The following is a 10417-nucleotide window of genomic DNA, read 5'->3' as shown; positions in this document are numbered from 1 at the left end:
ATGAAAGGAATAGGAAGGAAGAAGGAGGTGTTGATGCATGGGTAGATTTGAGAGACATAGCAAGGGGTTTGGTCACATGCAACATGCATAGAGAAAGACAACATCATGAAGAATGTGATGCACATGGTGATTATGATGAAAAGCAAAATGACAAAAGTCACAAAGCAATGTAAACAATGATGATCATGAAGCAAGAAGCAAATATGACAAGGCACTCAACATGATCATGGCAACAAACATAGGGAAAGAAATATGCAAAACAACTATGACAATGCCACACACAATAAACACACGACAACAACTAAAATAAATGGAAGGCAACTGGAGCATCGGACTTGGGGCATTACACCAGACCTGCCTACCTATGGCCCATGACGTGGCTCTATCGACGGCCTGGTACGGCCCATATTTGACTATGTCAGGACGAGACCCTCGCGAGGGGCCAAGTCTCGCGAGGCGGGAAACGTCAGAACTCCCGAGGGAGCGGGTTACTCACGCGGCCTCCTGAGCGGATCAGAGATTTCTATGCAAGACCCAGCCTCACGTGGCTGGAATGACATCAGCCATGACGACCAAGGCCAGGCGCGCGCCAGCGGGCGAAGAGCCGCGGGTTTCATCTTTGGTGCAAAGGAGGCAAGCGCAGGTGTGGAGTCCCAACGAATCAACCAAAGGTTGCCATTTGCGTGTAGCAAGACCAAGACCGCCAGAACGGCAGGATGGATGTCATCGCCGAGCCCACCACGACATCACGCTCAGAGGCTTTGCAGGCGAATACCACCTTTCGTCAGGATTAGACGTACTTCTTGCCCCCTTTCAAATTTGGTCGTTGTGGGATCCCTTCCCGCCTAAGTTTTCGAGGAAGAGGACCAAGGCCACTATAAATATAGCCTAGCCACCACCATAGAAGGGATCGGACCCCCAGAGAACGAATCCCCAGAGTCCATCACAAGAACACGCCTCTTGAGGTTGTTCTTCCACTTGTACTAGTTCATCCTCGGCCCCTCGCGAGGCTAATCCACCAGAAAGCAGGAGTAGGGTTTTACACCACAAGGTGGTCCGAACCTGGGTAAACGGTCATGTAATTCTCTGTCGTGTTCACCGAGCTAGGCCATGAGAGCAGCGGATCGATCGGATTGAGAGGTTGAGTTCTTCGCACACGCCCCTGAGTTCGAATCTTTCTTGGGTCTGCGAAGCCCGGAATCAAACATTTGGCGTGCCAGGTAGGGGGCGTGTCGCAGCTCAGCCTCTTTATCAACTATGCTTCACCCTTGGTGCTCGATCTCCATGGCGGGCACCGCTCCTTCCACTGGTCCACCGGGCGCGCTAGGGGCGTCATGTGTTTTCGGGCCTTTTGCCCTGCCTTGCGACAGGTGCAGTGGCCTCCGAAGTTCAAGCCGGAGTTGTCGCCGCGCTACGATGCCACGGTGGACACTGCCAGGTTTCTCCACGCATACGAGAAGGCGATATGGGCGGCGGGCAGAGACGACAAGGCCATCGCAAATTAGCTCCCTATGGTGCTCGCGAGCATGCCTCGCACTTGGCTGCTCAACTTACCAGAGTCCTCGGTGGCTTCATGGGAGGAGCTGCGCGAGTTGTTCACCGCGCACTTCGCGGTTCTGGCGCACCATGCCGTCGCTGCCATCCTCGGCGGATTGTAGGCGCCAGCTTAAAACCGCCACGCCAAGCAGTTCTTCTATCAGATGGGGGCTTCTCCGTCCCTTCGAGGGGCCCCTCCGGGTTGGGCGGTGCCCAGGCCGACCTCATCTTCGACTCCATAGATAACCCCAAGACCATGGACGGTGCCGGTTTACAACCCGTGCTTTGCACCCCCATCGTCTGCAATGTAGCGGTTACCAGGAGCGTCATTGATGGTGGTGCCGGACTCAATGTCCTCTCCTTGGAGGCATTCATTCATCTTCAGAGTCTGAAGTTTTCTTCTTTGTCTGCCTAGTCCGAGCCTTAGGCAGGTTACTCGGTGTGCTCCTGCTTCCCTCATCATAGCTTCCAGAGGGACTAGTGCTCTCACTCAAGTCCATCTACTCCTCTAACTTGTTCTGACTGTCACTTTGATCAGACATTCTGCACAACAAGCTAAGAATTGACCCTATGAATAGTTGTAGATGAGGTAGAGTAGATGAGTATCACAAAGTGCAGAGTTTTTCCAAAAAGAGTGAGTCAAAAACTTAGTTTTAGTTTTCTACAGTAAGCATTTCGGAGCTAGCGATTTGTAAAACTCGGTGACACTAAAGCAACTTTGGAGTCTTAACATGTGGAATCGGTCAGACCAAGACACAGTTCGGTGGCTCCGAGTTTGCTAAGGTTTCACAAAGTCCTGGTATCGGTCACACCGATTTGCAGCTTTCGGTCAGACCGAAAATCACTTGTGCACTAGCCTAAGCCAAATCGGTGTGACCAATTCCTACAATTTTTTCGGTCCGAGATGAGTCCGGCAGAAACCTAACCCTAAATTTTGAACTCAAATCTAATGTAGAGGATGATTTCTGTGGATAGATCAGTCTCATACTTGGAAAGAAACTTGGCATTGACCTTGTGCTAGGAATGGGGTGTTAAAAATAAAGGACAAGGAGTTGAGATCATACCCTAGCTTGGTGATGAGCTCACTGAGGGAGTCCTGGATTAAGGGGCCCTCGGACAGCAAGACTATATACGCTGGACGGACTGCTGGACTATGAAGATACAAGATAGAAGACTTTGTCTCGTGTCCATATGGGACTCTCCTTGGCATGGAAGGCAAGTTTGGCGATTCGGATATGTAGATTCCTTTCTCTATAACCGACTTTGTACAACCCTAGCCCCCCTAGTGTCTATATAAACCGGAGGGTTTAGACTTCTAGGGTTTAGCCACAACAATCATAACCTCATAGGCTAGACTTCTAGGGTTTAGCCATTACGATCTCGTGGTAGATCTACTCTTGTAATACTCATATTCATCAAGCTCAATCAAGCAGGAAGTAGGGTATTACCTCTATAGAGAGGGCCCGAACCTGGGTAAACATTGTGTCCCCCGCTACGTCTTGAGCTTGCATTGGTTTTGCTTGAAGAGGAAAGGGTGATGCAGCAATAGTAGCATAAGTATTTCCCTAAGTTTTTGAAAACCAAGGTATCAGTCCAGTAGGAGGCTCCTCAAAAGTCCCACGCACCGAAACAAACAAACAAGAACTCACAACCAACGCAATAAAGGGGTTGTCAATCCCTTCACGGCCACTTGCAAAAGTGAGATCTGATAGAGATAATATGATAAGATAAATATATTTTTGGTATTTTATAATATAGATTGGAAAAGTAAAGATGCAAATAAAAGTAGATTGAAATCTTATATTATAAAGGATAGACCCGAGGGCTATAGGTTTCACTAGTGGCTTCCCTCAAGATAGCATAAGTATTGCGGTGGGTGAACAAATTACTGTCGATCAATTGATAGGAAAGCGAATAATTATGAGATTATCTAGGCATCATCATGTATATAGGCATCCCGTCCGTGACAAGTAGACCGACTCCTGCCTGCGTCTACTACTATTACTCCACACATCGACTTCTATCCAGCATGCATCTGGAGTATTAAGTTCATAAAGAACAGAGTAACGCATTAAGAAAGATGACATGATGTAGAGGGATAAACTCATGCAATATGATATAAACCCAATCTTTTTATCCTCAATGGCAACAATACAATACGTGCCTTGCTGACCCTGCTGTTACTGGGAAAGGACACCGCAAGATTGAACCCAAACCTAAGCACTTCTCCCATTGCAAGAAAGATCAATCTAGTAGGCCACACCAAACTGTTAATTCAAAGAGACTTGTAAAGATAACTTAATCACACATAAAAGAATTCAGAGGAGATTCAAATATTTCTCATAGATAAACTTGATCATAAACCTACAATTCATCGGATCTCGACAAACACACTGCAAAAAGAGTTACATCGAATAGATCTCCAAGAAGATCGAGGAGAACTTGGTATTGAGATTCAAAGAGAGAGAAGAAGCCATCTAGCTAATAACTATGGACCCGAAGGTCTGTGGTAAACTACTTACAACTCATCGGAGAGGCCTTAGTGTTGATGTAGAGGCCCTCCGTGATTGATTCCCCAACCGGCGGAGCGCCGGCGAAGGCTCCAAGATGGGATCTCGCGGAAACAGAAGGTTACGGCGGTGGAAATAGTTTTTTGTGGTCACTTCTGATGTTTTCAGGGTACATGGGTATATATAGGAGGAAGAAGTAGGTCGGTGGACGCTCGAGGGGCCCATGAGGGTGGGGGGCGCGTCGAGCCGTAGGGGGCGCGCCGGGCACCCTCGTGGTCGCCTCTCTTGTTTCTTGACTTCCACTCCAAGTCATCTGGATCACGTTTGTTCCAAACAGATCGCTCCTCAAGGTTTCATTCCGTTTGGACTCCATTTGATATTCCTTTTCTTCAAAACACTGAAATAGGCAAAAAAACAGCAATTCGGGCTGGGCCTCCGGTTGGTAGGTTAGTCCTGAAGATGATATAAAAGTGTAAAGTAAAGCCCATAAACATCCAAAACGGGTAATATAATAGCATGGAACAATCAAAAATTATAGATACGTTGGAGACGTATCAAGCATCCCCAAGCTTAATTCCTGCTCGTCCTCGAGTAGGTAAATGATAAAAGCGGAATTTTTGATGTGGAATGCTACCTAGGATAATTCTCAATGTAATTTTCTTTATTGTGGCATGAATGTTCAGATCCACATGATTCAAAATAAAAGTTCGTATTGACATAAGAAATAGTAATACTTCAAGCATACTAATAAAGCAATCATGTCTTCTCAAAATGACATGGCTAAAGAAAGTTATCCCTACAAAATCATATAGTCTGGCTGTTGCTCTATCTTCATCACACAAAGTAGATTAATCATGCACAACCCCGATGACAAGCCAAACAATTGTTTAATACTTTTGTAATCTCAAACCTTTTCAACTTACACGCAATTCATGAGCGTGAGCGATGGACATAGCAGTATACGTGGAATAGAATGGTGGTTGTGGAGAAGACAAAAAAAGAGAAGATAACCTCACATCAACTAGGCGTATCAACGAGCTATGAGACGCACATTAATAGATATCAATGTGAGTGAGTAGGGATTTCCATGCAACGGATTCACTAGAGCTATAAATGTATGGAAGCTCAACAAAAGAAACGAAGTGGGTGTGCATCCAACTCGCTTGCTCACGAAGACCTAGGGCATTTTGAGGAAGCGCATCATTGGAATATACAAGCCAAGTCCTATAATGAAAAATTCCCACTAGTGTATGAAAGTGACAACATAGGAGACTCTCTATCATGAAGATCATGGTGCTACTTTGAAGCACAAGTGTGGTAAAAAGGATAGTAGCATTTCCCCTTCTCTCTTTTTCTCTCATTTCATTTTTTTCTTTTTTTTCTTTTTCGGCCTTTCTCTTTTTTTTTCTTTAGGCCTTTCTTCTTTCTTTTTTTCTTTTTTTCCTTTTTTGGTGGGCTCTTTGGCCTCTTTTTTTTATAAAGTCCGAGGTCTCATCCCGACTTGTGGGGGAATCATAGTCTCCATCATCCTTTCCTCACTGGGTCAATTGCTCTAATAATGAAGATCATCACACTTTTATTTACTTATAACTCAAGATTACAACTCAATACTTAAAACAAGATATGACTCTATATGAATGCCTCCGGCAGTGTATCGGGATATGCAATGAATCAAGAGTGACATGTATGAAAATTATGAAGGTGTCCTTGCCACAAATACGATGTCAACTACATGATCATGCAAAGAGCAATATGACAATGATGATGCGTGTCATATAAATGGAACGGTGGAAAGTTGCATGGCAATATATCTCGGAATGGCTATGGAAATGCCATAATAGGTAGGTATGGTGGCTGTTTTGAGGAAGGTATATGGTACCGGGGAAAGTTGCACGGCACAAGAAAGGCTAACAATGGTGGAAGGTGAGAGTGCGTATAATCCATGGACTCAACATTAGTCATAAAGAACTCATATACTTATTGCAAAAATATACAAGTCATTGAAAACAAAGTACTACGCGCATGCTCCTAGGGGGATAGATTGGTAGGAAAAGACCACCGCTCGTCCCCGACCGCCACTCATAAGGAAGACAATCAATAAATAAAATTGTGCTCCAACTTCATCACAAAGCGGTTCACCATACGTGCATGCTACGGGAATCACAAAGTTCAACACAAGTATTCTTTAAATTCATAATCACCCAAATAGCATGACTCTAATATCACTACCTCCATATCTCAAAAAAATTATCAAGTATGAAATTGATCATAGCATCCAATTCACTTTCTATGATAGTTTTTATTATACCCAATTTGGATGCCCATCATTCTAGGACAAATTTTACAACCATAGCAAATACCATGCTGTTCTAACAGACTCTATAAATAATATAAGTGAAGCATGAGAGATCAACAATTTCTTTAAAATCAATCCACCGCCGTGCTCTAAAAGATTTAAGTGAAGTACTAGAGCAAAACTATCTAGCTCAAAAGATATAAGTGAAGCACATAGAGTATTCTAATAAATTCTAATCAAGTGGGCTTATCCCAAAAGGTGTGTACAGCAAGGATGATTGTGGTAAACTAAAAAGAAAAGACTAATATCATAGAAGACGCTCCAAGCGAAACACATATCATGTGGCGAATAAAAATATAGGTCCAAGTAAAGTTACCAATAGACGAAGACGAAAGAGGGGATGCCTTTCGGGGCATCCCCAAGCTTAGGCTTTTGGCTATTATTGAATATATTGGGGTGCCATGGGCATCCCCAAGCTTAGGATCTTGCCACTCCTTATTCCATAATCCATCAAATCTTTACCCAAAACTTGAAAACTTCACAACACAAAACTCAACAAGAAATCTCATAAGCTCCGTTAGTGCAAGAAAGAAAAACCACCACATAAGGTACTATAATGAACTCATTCTTTATTTATATTGGTGTTAAAACTACTGTATTAAAACTTCTCTATGGTTCATACCCTACATACTAGCCATAGAAGCATCACAATAAGCAAACAACACACGAAAAACAGAATCTGTCAAAAACAGAACAGTCTGTAACAATCTGTAACTTTCGAATAATTCTGGAACTCTAAACCTCCTATCAAAATAGGAAGTCCTGGGAAATTTGTCTATTGATCTACAGAAAAAAGAATCAACACAAAAGCACGTTTCTGTGAATTACCAAAATTATTTCTGTGCACGCAAAGTTTCTGTTTTTCAGCAGAATCAAATTAACTATCACCATAGGTTATCCTATAGGTTCTACTTGGCACAAACACTAATTAAAACATGAAAACACATCTAAACAGAAGGTGTATGCAATTTTTTTTACTAAGCAGAAGCAAAAACAAAAAACAAAAGTAAAATTGGGTTGCCTCCCAACTAGCGCTATCGTTTAACGCCCCTAGCTAGGCATACAAGCGAGGATAGATCTAAGTAGTGCCATCTTTGGCACTCAATTCATAAGTAGCTTGCATGATATATTCATAAGGTAATTTAACTTTCTTTCTTGGAAAGTGCTCCATGCCTTTCCTTAATGGAAATTGGAATATAATATTCCCTTCCTTCATATCAATAATCGCACCAATCGTTCTAAGGAAAGGTCTACCAAGAATAATAGGACAAGAAAGATTGCAATCTATATCAAGAACGATAAAATCTACGGGCACCAAATTCCTATTTGCAACAATGAGAACATCATTGATCCTTCCGATAGGCTTTTTAATGGTGGAATCCTCAAGGTGCAAATTTAAAGAGCAATCATCCAAATCATGGAAACATAGAATATCACATAAAGTTTTCAGGATCGTGGAAACACTAGCACCCAAATCACATAAAGCATAACACTCATGATCTTTAATTTTAATCTTTATAGTAGGTTCCCACTCATCATAAAGTTTTCTAGGTACAGAAACTTCCAAATTAAGTTATTCATCATACGATAGCATCAAGGCATCAACAATATGTTTGGTAAAAGCTTTATTTTGACTATAAGCATGAGGATAATTCAACACGGATTGCAACAAGGAAATACAATCTACTAAAGAAAAATTATCATAATTAAATTCCTTGAAATCGAAGATAGTGGGTTCAATGCTATTTAAAGTCTTGACCTCTCCAATCCCACTTTTACCAAATTTAGCATCAAGATCTAAAAACTCCGAATCATTGGGACGCCTTTTAACTAAAGTTGACTCATCTCCAGTCCCATAATTATTAAGATTCATATTGCAAAACAAAGATTTAAAAGGGGACACATCAATAACTTTTAGATCTTCATCATTATTTTCATCTAACTTTTCTGGTTTGGCAGCCATCTTATTGACTAATGTAGCTTGCTTATCAGAAATTTGGGCTATAGATTTTTCAAGACGAGTAATTTGAGAGTTCAAACCATAAAATTCTTTAGACATATCATCAAGCTCTTTGTTCATAAACCCCAAAAACCTTTTTTATTCTTTAAGCTCCTTTCTGAAGAAATTATTATGCTCAAATTGTAAAGTCATAAAACTTCTAATGTTTGATTCAATCTCTTCCAACCTTCTAAGATGAAGGTCGGTGTTCTTAGGCAAAGCCATAACGGCAAACATGCACACAAGAAGATAAGCAAAAGAGGAAGGACATTGGGAAAGAGAGGGCGAATAAAACGGCAAGGGTGAAGTGGGGGAGAGGAAAACGAGAGGCAAATGGCACATAATGTAAGTGCGAGGGAGATGAGTTTGTGATGGGTCCTTGGTATGTCTTGACTTGAGCGAAGACCTCCCCGGCAACGGTGCCAGAAATCCTTCTTGCTACATCTTGAGCTTTCATTGGTTTTCCTTGAAGAGCGAAGGGTGATGTAGCAATAGTAGCATAAGTATTTCCCTTGGTTTTTGAGAACCAAGGTATCAATCCAGTAGGAGGCTCCTCAAAAGTCCCACGCACCTACACAAACAAACAAGAACTCGCAACCAACGCAATAAAGGGGTTGTCAATCCCTTCACGGCAACTTGCGAAAGTGAGATCTGATAGAGATAATATGATAAGATAAATATATTATTGTTATTTTATAATATAGATGGGAAAAGTAAGATGCAAATAAAAGTAGATTGAAAGCTTATATGATAAAGGATAGACCCGGGGGCCATAGGTTTCACTAGTGGCTTCTCTCAAGATAGCATAAGTATTACGGTGGGTGAACAAATTATTGTCGAGCAATTATAGAAAAGCGAATAATTATGAGATTATCTAGGCATGATCACGTATATAGGCATCACATCCATCGCAAGTAGACCGACCCCTGCCTGCATCTACTACTATTACTCCACACATCAACCGCTATCCAGCATGTATCTAGAGTATTAAGTTCATAAAGAACAGAGTAACGCATTAAGAAAGATGACATGATGTAGAGGGATAAACTCATGCAATATGATATAAACCCCATCTTTTTATCCTTGATGGCAACAATACAATACGTGCCTTGCTGCCCCTGCTGTCACTGGGAAAGGACAGCGCAAGATTGAACCCAAAGCTAAGCACTTCTCCCATTGCAAGAAAGATCAATCTAGTAGGCCAAACCAAACTGATAATTCGAAGAGACTTGCAAAGATAACTTAATCACACATAAAAGAATTCAGAGGAGATTCAAATATTTCTCATAGATAAACTTGATCATAAACCCCCAATTCATCGGATCTCGACAAACACACCGCAAAAAGAGTTACATTGAACAGATCTCCAAGAAGATCGTGGAGAACTTGGTACTGAGATTCAAAGAGAGAGAAGAAGCCATCTAGCTAATAACTATGGACCCGATGGTCTATGGTAAACTACTCACAACTCATCGGAGAGGCCTTGGCGTTGATGTAGAGGCCCTCCATGATCGATTCCCCCTCCTGCGGAGCACCAACGCAGGCTCCAAGATGGGATCTCGCGGATACAGAAGGTTACGATGGTGGAAATAGTTTTTCGTGGTCGCTTCTGATGTTTTCGGGGTACAGGGTCTATATAGGAGAAATAAGTAGGTTGGTGGATGCTCGAGGGGCCCATGAGGGTGGGGGCACGCCCAGCCCTAGGGGGTCCGTCGGGAACCCTTGTGGCCACCTCGCTTGTTTCTTGACTTTCACTCCAAGTCCTCTGGATCACGTTTGTTCCAAAAAGATCGCTCCCTAAGGTTTCATTCCGTTTGGACTCCGTTTGATATTCCTTTTCTTCGAAACACTAAAATAGGCAAAAAAACAACAATTCGGGCTGGGCCTCCGGTTAGTAGGTTAGTCCCAAAAATGATATAAAAGTTTAAAGTAAAGCCATAAACATCCAAAACGGGTAATATAATAGCATGGAACAATCAAAAATTATAAATACGTTGGAGACGTATCATCCCCTTG

This window comes from Triticum aestivum, chromosome 7B (assembly GCF_018294505.1).
Source record: "Triticum aestivum cultivar Chinese Spring chromosome 7B, IWGSC CS RefSeq v2.1, whole genome shotgun sequence".
Lineage (NCBI taxonomy): Eukaryota > Viridiplantae > Streptophyta > Magnoliopsida > Poales > Poaceae > Triticum > Triticum aestivum.
This window is presented reverse-complemented; position numbering follows the sequence as displayed.